We start from the raw sequence: 13,534 nt of genomic DNA on the forward strand, positions 1-13,534 counted from the left end.
TTATATGTAATGATAGTACCAAAAATACTGTTAAATTTGTGTTTGCTTTCTAGTATTTATCTCTCCTTTTCTGGTCACATGACGGAGGCTAGACTTTCTAAAAGAAAATATAGGATTATAGTGCTGAGGGCAGGCATGTTAGTTGTTTTTTTTTTTTTTAATCATTCTTACGTATTTTAATATCTTATTTCATTTAGTGGGTAAAATATATATAACACAAAATATGGCATTTACTCCCCCTACTTTTTTTTCTGAGACAGGGTTTACTCTGTCACCCTACCTGGAGTGCAGTGGTGTGATCACAGCTCACTGTAGCCTAATCCACCTGGGCATAAGCGACCCTGTCACCTCAGCCTCCTGAGCAGCTGGAACTACAGGCACGCACCACCACACCTGGCTAATTTGTTTATATTTGTAGAGATGGGGTCTCATTATGTTGCCCAAGCTAGTCTCGAACTTCTGGGTTCAAGTGATCTGCCCTCCTTGGCCTTCCAAAGTGTTGGGATTTACAGGCATGAGCCACCATGCCTTTTAACCTTTTTTAAGTGTACAATTTAGTGGCAATTAATTACATTTACAATGTTGTGCAAGTCTCACCATTATCTTTTTCCAAAAATTTGTCATCACCCACAACACTGTAGCCATTAAGCAAAGACTCCCCATGCCCCTGCTCTAGTCCCTGATAATCTACTTTTCGTGTTTATGAATTTGTCTATTATAGAATTTTATTAATTTTTCTGAAGTTAAAATATTTAATATTTGATGTTTTGGGCCCATTATAGCATTAGTTGAATTAGATTACAATGGATATAAATTTTGCTAGTTCAGGAGTGCTAACCATATAATTTTCTATTTTATAGAGTAGAATGAATTCAAAATATATTTTCAAACCAAACTTAGATTTCAAAATGGTAGAAATTTTTCTCCTTCCATAACAGAGCTCAATTGCTACATAAGTAAATATGACACAGCCTGATTTATCATATTCCTAGGCAATTAAAGTATGATCGATTTAGATCAGCTATTATCGACATGAAGTAAGCCTATAATAAGGATTAATTTTTTTTCTTTAATTCATTATTTTCAAGTTTCTCCTACTTGAAGTAAATGTCATACAAAAAAATTGATTTTTCTCTCAACACATATAGAATATGTAAAATATATAAATACCATAGCATGCCATTTAAGTATCTTTATGCAAAACTCAGATTTTCCACCAAAGTTTTGCCATTACAAGTGGCTGACTCTTTTTCAATTTTTCAATAGAAATAGACCAAAATATATTCTTTCATGGCTGTAGAATATAATTTAGTATTTGGTGAAAGTGTTTGGCCATTCTCTCCATGACATACTTAGTTTTAAATGTAGATACATGATTAATGCTATTTGTTTGAGTAAATGAAAGTATTCAGTTACCAAAATGGTCTCCATGATGCAGTCCCTAGCATGATCTATTTGACACTCCCCATATTCCAGACACAGAGAATGAAACCTGAAGCATCATGTCATCCAACATACTCCTTTTTAGCCTTGTTGCCCAGGTTGAGCCTGCACTTGCTTACACACGTATGAGCACGTCTCACAGCAACTGAGAGTAAACCCTTCAGCACCGTGGCACTGTCAGAGGAGGGGCAGGTTCGTGTCTTTGGAGCACCTTGCTCCTCTGTACCTAAATTGCTGTCTCAGTTCATCTGCAAAGATTGGGGTGAAAACTGAAAGGGTGACCAAAGGAAGGAGTTAGCACCATTTTCAGAGTAAAAACCAAGACAATGCTGCATTATGTACCACTACTTCTAAGAATGCCTGCTACGTCTCTTCTGGTTGAGAAAAGGTGTCTACGTTTCCACAGGGTTCAGACAGTAGAAGTAGTGGAGTGTAAAGGAAGATACAATGTGCACAGGCTCTTCACAAAAGAAGACAAGAGATGTGCGCAAAATACAAGATGGGCAAACAGACCAATTTCTAAGAAGGAGTCTGAAAACTACACACTGCTAAACCTGACATCAATAACTGGTGTGATTCTAGGACTGATTATTTAAGCAGGTGATTCAGGAGCTCCTAGGAAAACAGTAGTTGTTACCAGGAGTCAAAGTGAGCTCTCTGGAATAAGGCCAGCCAAGCTAACCTCATGTATTCTAATATGCTTCCTCATAAAGGAGATTATAAATAAACTGTATCAGCAAAGCGTCTGGCAAGGCCTCTATGGTTTTCCTTGTAGGGAAGATACAGGAATGGTTGAAAAATTAGGCTTTTTCTTTCTTTCTTTTTTTTGTTTTAAACTCTGTGAACAACTGTATCCAAGTAATATGCACTAATGATTTGCTACCAGCCCGTATAGCCCTGAGTGGGATACCTCATGTATCTACATTTGGCTCAGTCCAGTTTCCATCTAAAGTTTTTACTGTAACTTGGATAAATATTATAGAATTCAAATATGTCAATTTTTTTGATGACCCCAATTTAGAAGTCTGCAGAGATATGACCATGAAGGAAAACCAAGAATATAAAAATAATGTATTCTTATTGCCATCTTGATTTGGCACCATGCTAAATGTTCTATTTGTATAATCTCATTACTCCTTACAATGTCCCTGGGCAATCAGTTTTCTAATGCCCTGGGACAGTTAAAAGAGTTAGGTGGCCTGAGCCCACACAGCTGGTTAGTAGCAAGCTGGGATCCAGTCTGCACTCAGCATGCTTAGGCTCCTCACCCTCCTGGCATACCCACAGGCAAGGGATACTAGTGTACAGCAGACTTGGCGTGTGCTGGCAAGAAATGTTCAAACATGTACAGCAAACATAGAATCTAGCATGGACTTTGAGCGGGCAGTCGAGACACCTGCTGTGTCCTGTGCTTTGGTGGCTTAAGGAATAAGCCACTACTAATAGTGATGGAGTGGGGTTCCATGGCACCTTCTGAAGAGCAAGGGGGCCCTGCAGTAGTGCTATTTCTGACTACAGCTCAGCCCCCACATGGGAGGAGAAGTGAAGATTCTCAGTCTGAGCCTCTAGCCCGGGTGACTAAAAAATGTTGCCATAATTTAGGCAGAGAATGATGATGATAATGATAACGATGACAATGATAACATTTATAACCTTATGTATTAGCTCATTTAATCACTGAAATAGTCCAATACATTGGATGTCATTGTCCACCCCTCCCTTTTTTTTTTGAGACAAAGTTTCGCTCTTGTTGCCCAGACTGGAGCGCAGTGGCGCGATCTCAGCTCATTGCAACCTCCGCCTCCCAGGTTCAAGCAATTGTCCTGCCTCAGTCGCCCGAGTAGCTGGGATTACAGGCACCCGCCACTATGCCTGGCTAATTTTTGTATATTTTTAGTAGAGACGGGGTTTCACCATGTTGATCAGGCTGGTTTTGAACTTCTGACCTGAGGCGATCCACCCGCCTCGGCCTCCCAAAGTGCTGGGATTACAGGCGTGAGCCACCACACCCGGCCGTATTGCCCCAATGTTATAAGTTAGGCCCCTGAGTCTCCAGGTAGTTAACTTGTATGATAGCAGTTATGCAGGAGAGTTGGAATTTTGATTAGGGAGTCTGACTTCAGAGCTTTTGCCCCTCAACATCACATTACGTTAGAAGAGTGATAGAACTGGTTTGTTCATCTATTTATTTGAGAGTGGAAAAGGGACAGTAAATGCATTTAGCTGGTTCTCTCTTTTAACGTACTGTGCCTTGCTGGCAGGGACAACTAAGCTGTCCATTCCCTCCGTCTCTGCCGCCTCCGTCATGGGTGCTGGATCACCCTTCCTCATTCCCCGGTTCATACAGGGCGAGGCCTGATGCCGATTCCTTCCTCTGGCGAGTGACCAGCCGAACTTTACTGTCTAAGACAATTTGAAACCACTTTCTTTCTGTATCTGGTAACCAAAAGAATCCTAGGTCATCCTTGCGCAGGGGCCATGCTAATCTTCTCTGTATCGTTCCAATTTTAGTATATGTGCTGCCGAAGGAGGGATTGCATTGGGGAGTTATACATGATATAAACGTCATGCACATGTACCCTAGAACTTAAAGTATAATAAAAAATAAATAAATAAATTAAATTAAAAAAAAAAAGAATCCTAGGTCAGACACCTCTTTTCAATATTTTTTAAACAGATTAGACTTGTTTTTCCAAAATTAAAAATCATCACTTTTAAAATAATTATGATCACATTCAGAATAATTTACTTGGAAAATGTCAAGATAAGTAAAATGATCAGATTATGAGTAAAGGGTAATGCATTACAAGTGTACTTGCTCCTTTCTTAGTAAATAGAAGTCTCAGAGTAATTTTTGTATTGTGATACGGATTCTCATATTTCATTCTTACTTGGTGGTGTTTTTCCCCACTGGGTGTTCCTTAACAGAGTATTTTGCTTGGTAAAATGTTCTCGCTCAGGTTTCTTCCACTGTGTCTGTGCACGCCTGCCCTTTACTGCCAGATGACCTCACCTTGTTAGAGCTCTCCTAATGAAGCCACCGTGTTATGGTCCGTCGATTTGTAAATCAGTGATATTTCCATAATTCTTTGCAACCAGGGTCACCTCTCCTCCTAGTAGGCCATTTCACAAAAGTATGTTGCTGCTCATAATAGAATCACATGAGGGAATGTAGATGAATCAACAGAAACGTACTCTCACCACTTAAATAATTCTTCTGATAAATGGAAAGCACTATATCATTATACCCTTCATTTGTTGTTTCATATGAGAGAGTCTTACACGACAGTTTTTATAGAATATATAGTACAGTGGCAGGCCCAAATGGCCACTTCATGCTTTTGATTATGGCACCTATACAGATTTCAGTATAGACAGCAGTTATGTACCTTATTATATTAATCTTGCAAATATTTTGATGCATCTCTTGTGTACTAGCCAGGACATTAGATGCTATGGGGATGTATTACTTTCTAACATTATGTTCTAAGTGACATAAGAGAGGAGCTATAAAGTTATGTTGGGGAGGGAAGGCAGAGTGGAGATAGGATGGGAGTTGAGGGTAGGGAGTAGAGAGGAGAATCAGAAGCGGCTTTACAGAACAATTCATATTGGAGCTGGGCTTCGAAGGTCACTTAATGTTTAGGCATCTGGGGATGTGAGATTGGGCATTCTGAAAAATGAGCAAAGACACAGAATTAGAAAAGTGCAAGGCAAGTTCTACCACACAATCGGTTTGGTTAGAGCGCAGGGTGTATGAAGGGAAACAGTAAGAAATAAAGTCAAAAACATAATTTTCAGCCAGATAGTGGGAATCCTTGAAAGTCATGCCAAAGAATTTCAAGTAGGCCAACTATAGAGGGGAATCTGCCCTTGAAATTTGGAAGTGCACCTGATAAGGTTTGTGAGTTGAAAGCTTTTCTCCTAAGAGTTAAGATGTGTGGCCTGGGGCAGCAGAAAGCAGGTAAACTGACTTGGAGAGAGAGTTCTGGGCTAGAAGAGCAGGTAGAAAATTGGAAGAGGGGATCTTGGATGGGAGGGCCTCGCAGAGGGTGTAAGCAGGTAAACTCTGCCTTAGCTGACCTCTAAGAATTACACACATGGGGAGATTCCCAGTCGTCCCAGAGGGTGAGCAAAAGCTAGAAGATGACAAAACTGAAAATGAAAGAACTTCAGCTGTTGTCCACCACAGGGGAGATAAGATTTGGAGTCTGTGTCCAATTAATTGTCTGCCAGAATTAGAATCAACACTCTTCAGAGGAACATAACAGAATCCAGGGGCTCTAAAATGTATTCATAATGCCCTTATAGGATTGCACATTGTGGCCCTGTTAAGGTTGGATGGGCCCTAGACTATGTCTGGCCAATGAATAGTGAGTAGAAGTGATATGTGCCCCTTCCAGGGTAGACCTTCTGAGCTCTTGTTTCCTGTGGTATCGAACCAGTAACAACTATCAGGCTGGGTCCCTAAGCAATGACAATGAACAGAACTTTGCTGCTAACCTGCAACAGACAGGTTGCACAGGTCAGAAATCTATATTTTTAATGTTTCAAGTAATTTATTGTTTTAAGTCCCTAAGATTTTTGGGATTGGTTGTTATTGAAATGTAACCTAGTTTATTCTGATTGATAAAATTCCCTGTATCAGATTAAGGGAATTCCTTTCTATTCTCAGTTTGTTTTAAAAACATGAATGAATGTTAAATGTTATCAAATGTTTTTTCACCATTTATTAATCATTTTTTAATTCATTAATGTTGTAAGTTCGCTTGATTGATTTTTCTAGTGTTAAGCCAATCTTATACTCCTGAAATAAAACCAACTTTGTCATGAGGTATTATCATTTTTTATATATTGATGGATTCTATTTGTTAGTTATATTGTTTAACAAATTTTCATTGATGTTCATGAGTGAGACTGTCCTGGAAGTTTCCTTTCTTATAATATCCATGAATATTGGTATCAAGGTTATGCTAGCTTTATGAAATGAGTTGAAGTAGTGTGTATTCTCCAGTTTTATTGTCTGGAAAAATTTGTACAAAATGATAATTATTTTTTTCTGTAGCCATTTGGTACAACTAACCAGTGAAGAAGCTATGAGAGCCTTGAGTTATTGTTGTGTGGGGAATTTTAATTACTGACTTAATTTCTTCATTTGTTATATTAGTGTTTGTATTTTAACTTATTTTCTATTTTTCGGTGTCAGTTTTGGTAAGTTATATTTTCCACCTTGATCATTTCATGAAAAATTCAAAGTTTTAGGGATAAGTTGTTCTTAATATCCTATCATGATGTTTTCAATGTCTGTAGGATTTGTGTGACATTTCCTTTTTTATTTCTGATATTGGTTATTTCTGTCTTCTCTCATTTTAAATGTATTTATATATATACTTTTTGAGACAGGGTCTCACTCTGTGACCCAGGTTGGAGTGCAGTGCCCAATCATAGCTCACTGTAACACTGAACTCCTGGGCTCATGCGATCCTCCCACTTCAGCCTCCCACTATAGTAGCTGGGATTACAGGCAGCATCACCACATCTGGCTAATTCATTTTTTTATTCTAAGTTTGCCAAATATTTATCAATGTTATTAGTAATTTCAAGGAACCAACCAACATTTGGTTTTTGGTTCCTTTAATTGTATGGTTGTTTTTGGTATGTATTTTAATTTATTTTTGCTTTTATTTTTTGTAGGTACATAGTAGGTGCATATATTTATGGGTTACAATATGTATTTTGTTACAGACCTGCAATGTGTAATAATGACATCAGGGTAAATGAGGTATTCATCACTTCCAGCGTTTATTCTTTGCGTTACTAATAATCCAATTATGCTCTTTTAGTTATTTAGAAATGAATGATTAAATCATTTTCAACTATAGTCACCCTGTTTTGCTAGCAAATACTAGGCCGTACTATTTCTAACCACTCTTTGTACCTCTAACCATCCCCACTTACTCCCCTCACATCTGGTAACCATCCTTCTACTCTCTATCTCCATGAGTTAAATTGTTTTAATTTTAAGCACCCCAAAATAAGTAAGAACATGTGAAGTTTGTCTTTTTGCACCTGGCTTATTTCACTTTACATAATGACCTCCAGTTCCATCTATGTTGTTGCAAATGACAGGATCTCATTCTTTTTTATGACTAAGTAGCATTCCATTGTGTATATGCACCATATTTTTCTTACCCGTTCATCTGTTGATGGACACGTAGGTTGCTTCCAAGTCCTCGTTACTGTGAATAGTGCTGCAATAAACATGGGAGTGCAGATATATCTTTGATATACTGATTTCCTTTCTTTTGAGTATATACCTAGGAGCAGGCTTGCTGGATTGCATGGTAGCTCTCTTCTAGTTTTTTTGAGGAACCTCCAAATTGTCTTCCATAGTGGTTGTACTAATGTACATTCTCACCAACAGCATATGAGGGTTGCCTTTACCTCACCAACATTTGTTATTGTCCTCGTTTTGGATAAAAGCCATTTCAACCGTGATAAGATATCTCATTGTAGTTTTGATTTGCATTTATCTAATGATCAGTTATGTCGATCACCTTTTCATATGCCTATTCACCATTTGTATGTCTTCTTTTGAGAAATGTCTAGTCAGATCTTTTGCTTATTTTAAAATTGGATTATTAGATTTTTTTTCATATACAGTTGTTTGAGCTCCTTATATATTTTAGCTGTTAATCCCTTGTCAGATGGATAGTGTGCAATTATTTTCTCCCATTCTGTGAGATGTCTCTTCACTTTGTTGATTGTTTCCTTTCTATGCAAAAGGTTTATCACTTGATGTGATCCCATTTGTCCATTTTTGCTTTGGTTGCCTGTGCTTATAGGGTATTGTTCAAGAAATTTTTGCCCAGACCAATGTTCTGGAGATTTTCCCCAATGTTTTCTTGTAGTAGTTTCATAGTTTGAGGTCTTAGATTTAAGTTTTTAATCTATTTTGATTTGATTTTTGTATATGGTGAGAAATGGGGGTCTAGTTTCACTCTTGTGCATATGGATATTCAGGTTTCCCAGCATCATTTATTGAAGAGATTTTCTTTTCCTAGTGTATGTTCTTGGCACTTTTGTAAAAAATAAGTTCACTGTAGATGTATGGACTTATTTCTGGCTTCTCTCTTCTCTATTCTATTCCACTGGTCTGTGCTTCTGTTTTTTATGCCATACAGCATGCTGTATGGTTACTGTAGTACAATTTGAAGTCAGATAATGTGATTCCTCCAGCTTTATTCTTTTTGCTTAGGATAGCTTTGGTAGTTCTGGGTCTTTTGTGGTTCCATATAAAATTAAAAAATTTTTTTCTCTTTCTGTGAAGAATGTCATTGGCATTTTTATAGAGATTGCATTGAATCTGTAGATTGCTTTGGCTAGTATGGACATTTTAACAACATCGATTTTTCCAATTCATGAACATAAAATATCTTTCCATTTTTTGGTGTCCTCTTCAATTTCTTGCATCAATGTTTTTAGTTTTTATTGTAGAGATCTTTCACTTCTTTGGTTAAGTTAATTCTTAGGTACTTAGTTTTATCTGTGGCTATTGTAAATGGGACTTCTTTGTAAAATTTTTCAGTTTGTTCACTGTTGGCATATAGAAGTGCTAATGATTTTTGTTTGCTGATTTCGTATCCTGCTACTTTGCTGAATTTGTTTATCAGGTCTAGTAGTTTTTTGGTGGAGTCTAGGTTTTTCAAAATATAAGATGATATCATCTGCAAACAAGGATAATTTGACTTCTTCTTTCCCCATTTGGATCCCCTTTATCTCTTTCTCTTGTCTGATTGCCCTAGTTAAGACTTCCAGTACTACATTAAATAACAGTGGTGAAAGTGGGTACTCTGTCTTGTTTCTGATCTTAGGAGGAAAGGCTTTCAGTTTTTCTCCATTCAGTGTGATACTAGCTGTGAGTCTGTCATACATAGCTTTTATTATGTTGAGGTATATTCCTTTGATAGACAGTTTTTTGAGGGGTTTTCATTATGAAGGGACGTTAAACATTTGTTTTTATTTTTCAGCATTAATTGTAAGGATCATATGCTTTTTGTGTTTCATTCATATGTTGATGATGTTGACATGTTGTATAACTTTGATTGCTTTGCATGTATTGTAACATCCTTGCATCCCTGGGATAAATCTCACTCGGTCATTTTGAATGATCTTTTTAATGTGTTGTTGAATTCAGTTAGTATTTTGTTGAGGATTTTCCATCAATATTTGTTAGTGATATTAGCCTGGGTTTTCTTTCTTTCTTTTTTTTTTTAGTGTGTCTTTGTCTGGTTTTGGTATCAGGATAATGCTGGCCTTGTAGAATGAGCTTGGAAGTATTCTCTTCTCCTCTATCTTTTTGGGAATAGTTTGAATAGGATTGGTATTAGTTCTTCTTTAAGTATCTAGTAGAATTCAAGAGTGAAGCCATTGAGTCCTGGGATTTTCTTTGCTGGGAGACTTTTTATTATGCTTTGTCTATGTTACTTGTTATTGGTCTATTTGAGTTTTGGATTTCTTTATGGCTCAACCTAGGTAGGTTTTTATGTGTTTATGAATTTATCAATTTCTTCTAGGTTTTCCAATTTAGTGGCATATAGTTGCTTATAGTACCCACTAATGATCCTTTTGAATTTCAGAGGTATCAGTTGTAACGTTTCCTTTTTTATCTCTGATTTTATTTATTTGAGTCTTTCTTTTTTTCTAACTTAGATCTGGTCTTTATTATTTCTTTTCTCCTGTTAATTTTGGGTTTGGTTTACTCTTTTCTAGTTCTTTAAGATGCATTGTTAGGTTATTTAATTGAAGCTTTTCTTCTTTGATGTAGCCACTTACAGCTATCCATTTCCCTCTTAGTCATGTTTTTGCTGTATCTCATAGGTTCTGGTATGTTGTGTATCCATTATCATTTGTTTCAAGAAAATGTTCAATTTCCTTCTTAATTTCTTTAGTCATCCATACGTCATTCAGGAGCATATTGCTTAATTTCCATGCATTTGTATAATTTCCAAAGTTCTTTTTATTGATTTCTAGTTTTAGTCTGTTGTAGTTCAAGAAGATGCTTGATATTATTTGAATTTTTTTGAATGTTTTAAGAGTTGTTTTGTGACCTAACATATGGTCTATCCTTGAGAATGATTCATATGCTGAGGAAAAGAATGTATACTCTGAAGCCATTGGATGAAATGCTCTGTAAATATCTACTAGATTCAGTTGGACTATCGTGCAGATTAAGTCAATGTTTCTTTGTTGATTTTCTGTCTGGAAGATCTGTCCAATGCAGAAAGTGGGGTGTTGAAGTGTCCATATTGTACTGTAGTCTGTCTCTCTCTTTAGCTCTAATAATATTTGCTTTACATATCTGGGTGCTCCAGTGTTGGATGCTTAAATATTTATAATTGTTATATCCTCTTGCTGAATTGACCCCTTTATCATTATATAGTTACCTTCTTTGTCTTTTCTTATAGTTTATAACTTGAAATCTATTTTGTCCGATATAGGTATAGCAATTTCTGCTCCTTTATGGTTTCCATTGGCATGGAATACCTTTTTCCGTTTCTTTATTTTCAGTCTACGTGTGTCTTCATAGGTGAAGTGTGTTTTCTGTAGGCAACAGATCACTGGGTCTTGTGGGGTTTTGTTTGTTTGTTTGTTTTCTAATCCATCCAGCCACTCTGTGTCTTTTTTTTTTTTTTTTTTTCTGAGACGGAGTCTTCACTCTGTTGCCCAGGCTAGAATGCAGTGGCATGATTTTGGCTCATTGCAAGCTCTACCTCCTGGGTTCATGCCATTCTCCTGCCTCAGCCTCCCAAGTAGCTGGGACTACAGGCACCCACGACCACGCCTGGCTAATTTTTTTGTTGAAGTACTCCCTCTGTCATTTCTTGTAGTACAGGTCTGGTGTTGATGAAATCCCTCAGCTTCTGTTTTTCTGGGAAAGTCTTTATTTCTCACTCATGTTTGAAGGATAATTTTGCTAGATATATTCCAGGTTACAAGTTTTTTCCTTCAACACTGTAAGTATGTCATGGCTTGTAAGATTTCTACTGAATAATCTGCCGCCAGATGTATTAGGGCTCCACTGAATGTTATTTGTTTATTTTCTCTTGCTGCTTTTAGGATCCTTTCTTTATCTTTAACCTTTGGGAGTTTAATTATTAAATGTCTTGAGGTAGTCTTCTTTGGCTTAAATCTGATTGGTGTTTTATAACCTTCTTGTACTTGGATATTAATATCTTTCTCTAGATTTGGGGAGTTCTCTGTTATTATCCCTTTGCATAAACTTTCTACCCCATCTCTTTCTCTACCTTCTTTTTAAGGCCAATAACTCTTAGATTTTCTCCTTTGGGGCTATTTTCTAGATCCTGTAAGTGTGCTTCATTATTTTACATTCTCTTTTGTCTCTTCTGACTATGTATTTTCCAGTATCTTGTCTTCAAGCTCACTAATTCTTTCTTTGACATGATCAATTCTGATATTAAAAGATTCTGATGCATTCTTCAGTATGTCATTGCATTTTTCAACTCCAAAATTTCTGCTTGGTTCTTTTTATTTTGATCTCTTTGTTAAATTTATCTAATAGAATCCTAAATTTCTTCTCTGGGTCATCTTGAATATCTTTGGATTTCCTCAACACAGCTATTTTGAATTCCTTGTCTGAAAAATCACATATCTCTATTTCTGCAGGATTGGTACCTGGTATCTAACTTTTTTTTTTTTTGGTGAGGTCATGTTTTCCTGGATAGTCTTGATCCTTAATGTGTGAGCATTGAAAAGTTAGGTATTGTAGTCTTCATAGTCTGGGCTTATTTGTACCTATCCTGCTTTGGAAGGCTTTTCAGATATTTGAAAAGACTTGGGTATTGTTGTCTAAGCTGTATCTGCATTGGGGGCACTGCAAGCCCAGTAATGCTGAGATTCTTGCAGACTCATAGAGGTACTGCCTTGTTGGTCAATTAGTGAGTCTGATTCCAGGCTATGCTCTTAGCCAGTATATTACCTGTTGATCTATAGGCAGGAAAAAGAAAGTCTGAAATGCTAGCAAAGGGAAAATTTACTTTTACTGAATAAATCAAAAAAATAGTAAGTCAGGAAGCCAAAAAGAAACTGCTAGATACCCCCCACCCCAAACAAAGAAAAGCCCTACAAATCTATAATAAATATTCACAGAGAGATAAGAGAATAAACATAAAAGAATCAAATAGTATAAAAAGGAACTGTCAGAGGAAAGGAAAGTTAAAATAACTAAAGTGAAATATTCACAATTTTGGAAGATAGAGTCAAGGACATTTCCCAGGAAATAGAACTAAGAGACAGAGTAGGGAAATATGAACAGAAAGACAAAGAACTAAGAGAATCCACTGGGAGGCATTATAGATGACTGGCTGGAATTACATCAGAAAACCAAGAGAAGACAGAGAGAAGATACTGTTAAAGAAGTAACACATAAGGCCGGGCACGGTGGCTCAAGCCTGTAATCCCAGCACTTTGGGAGGCTGAGACAGGTGGATCACGAGGTCAGGAGATCGAGACCATCCTGGCTAACACGGTGAAACCCCGTCTCTACTAAAAAATACAAAAAACTAGCCGGGCGAGGTGGCAGGCGCTTGTAGTCCCAGCTCCTTGGGAGGAGGCAACTCTCTGAGGCAGGAGAATGGCGTAAACCCGGGAGGCAGAGCTTGCAGTGAGCTGAGATCCGGCCACTGCACTCCAGCCTGGGCGACAGAGCGAGACTCCGTCTCAAAAAAAAAAAAAAAAAAGAACTAACACATAAAAAATTTTTAGTGCGGAAAGACATAGGTCTCTAAATTGAAATTTCCTAGGAAAATTGATTTAAAAAACACATCAAAGTATATCCACATAAAATTTCATATCACCAGAGATAAAGATTCAAAAATGTTCAGAGATTGGAGACCAGTAGGTCACAGGCAAATGACTAAAAATTCAGATGCATCAAGATTTTCAAAGCAACACAAGACTCTGGAGGCGATGGAGACATGACCTCCCTGTTATGAATGAAAAGTGTTTTCAACAAAGCAAACTCATAATCAAGTTTGATGATAGAATTTTCAGATATGCAAGAACTAAAAAA

The 13,534-nt window shown here is 37.1% G+C and overlaps 1 protein-coding gene and 1 pseudogene across 2 annotated transcripts in view; both read right to left on the reverse strand.

The window, feature by feature from the left end:
• Window positions 1-13,534, reverse strand: part of PACRG (parkin coregulated) — a 582,476-nt gene that overhangs the window by 233,602 nt on the left and 335,340 nt on the right. The gene's annotated exons all lie outside the window — the stretch shown is intronic.
• On the reverse strand, window positions 3,889-3,974 carry LOC117098127 (annotated as a pseudogene).

This window comes from Trachypithecus francoisi, unplaced genomic scaffold (assembly GCF_009764315.1).
Source record: "Trachypithecus francoisi isolate TF-2019V2 unplaced genomic scaffold, Tfra_2.0 Lachesis_group15, whole genome shotgun sequence".
Classification (NCBI taxonomy): Eukaryota; Metazoa; Chordata; class Mammalia; order Primates; family Cercopithecidae; genus Trachypithecus; species Trachypithecus francoisi.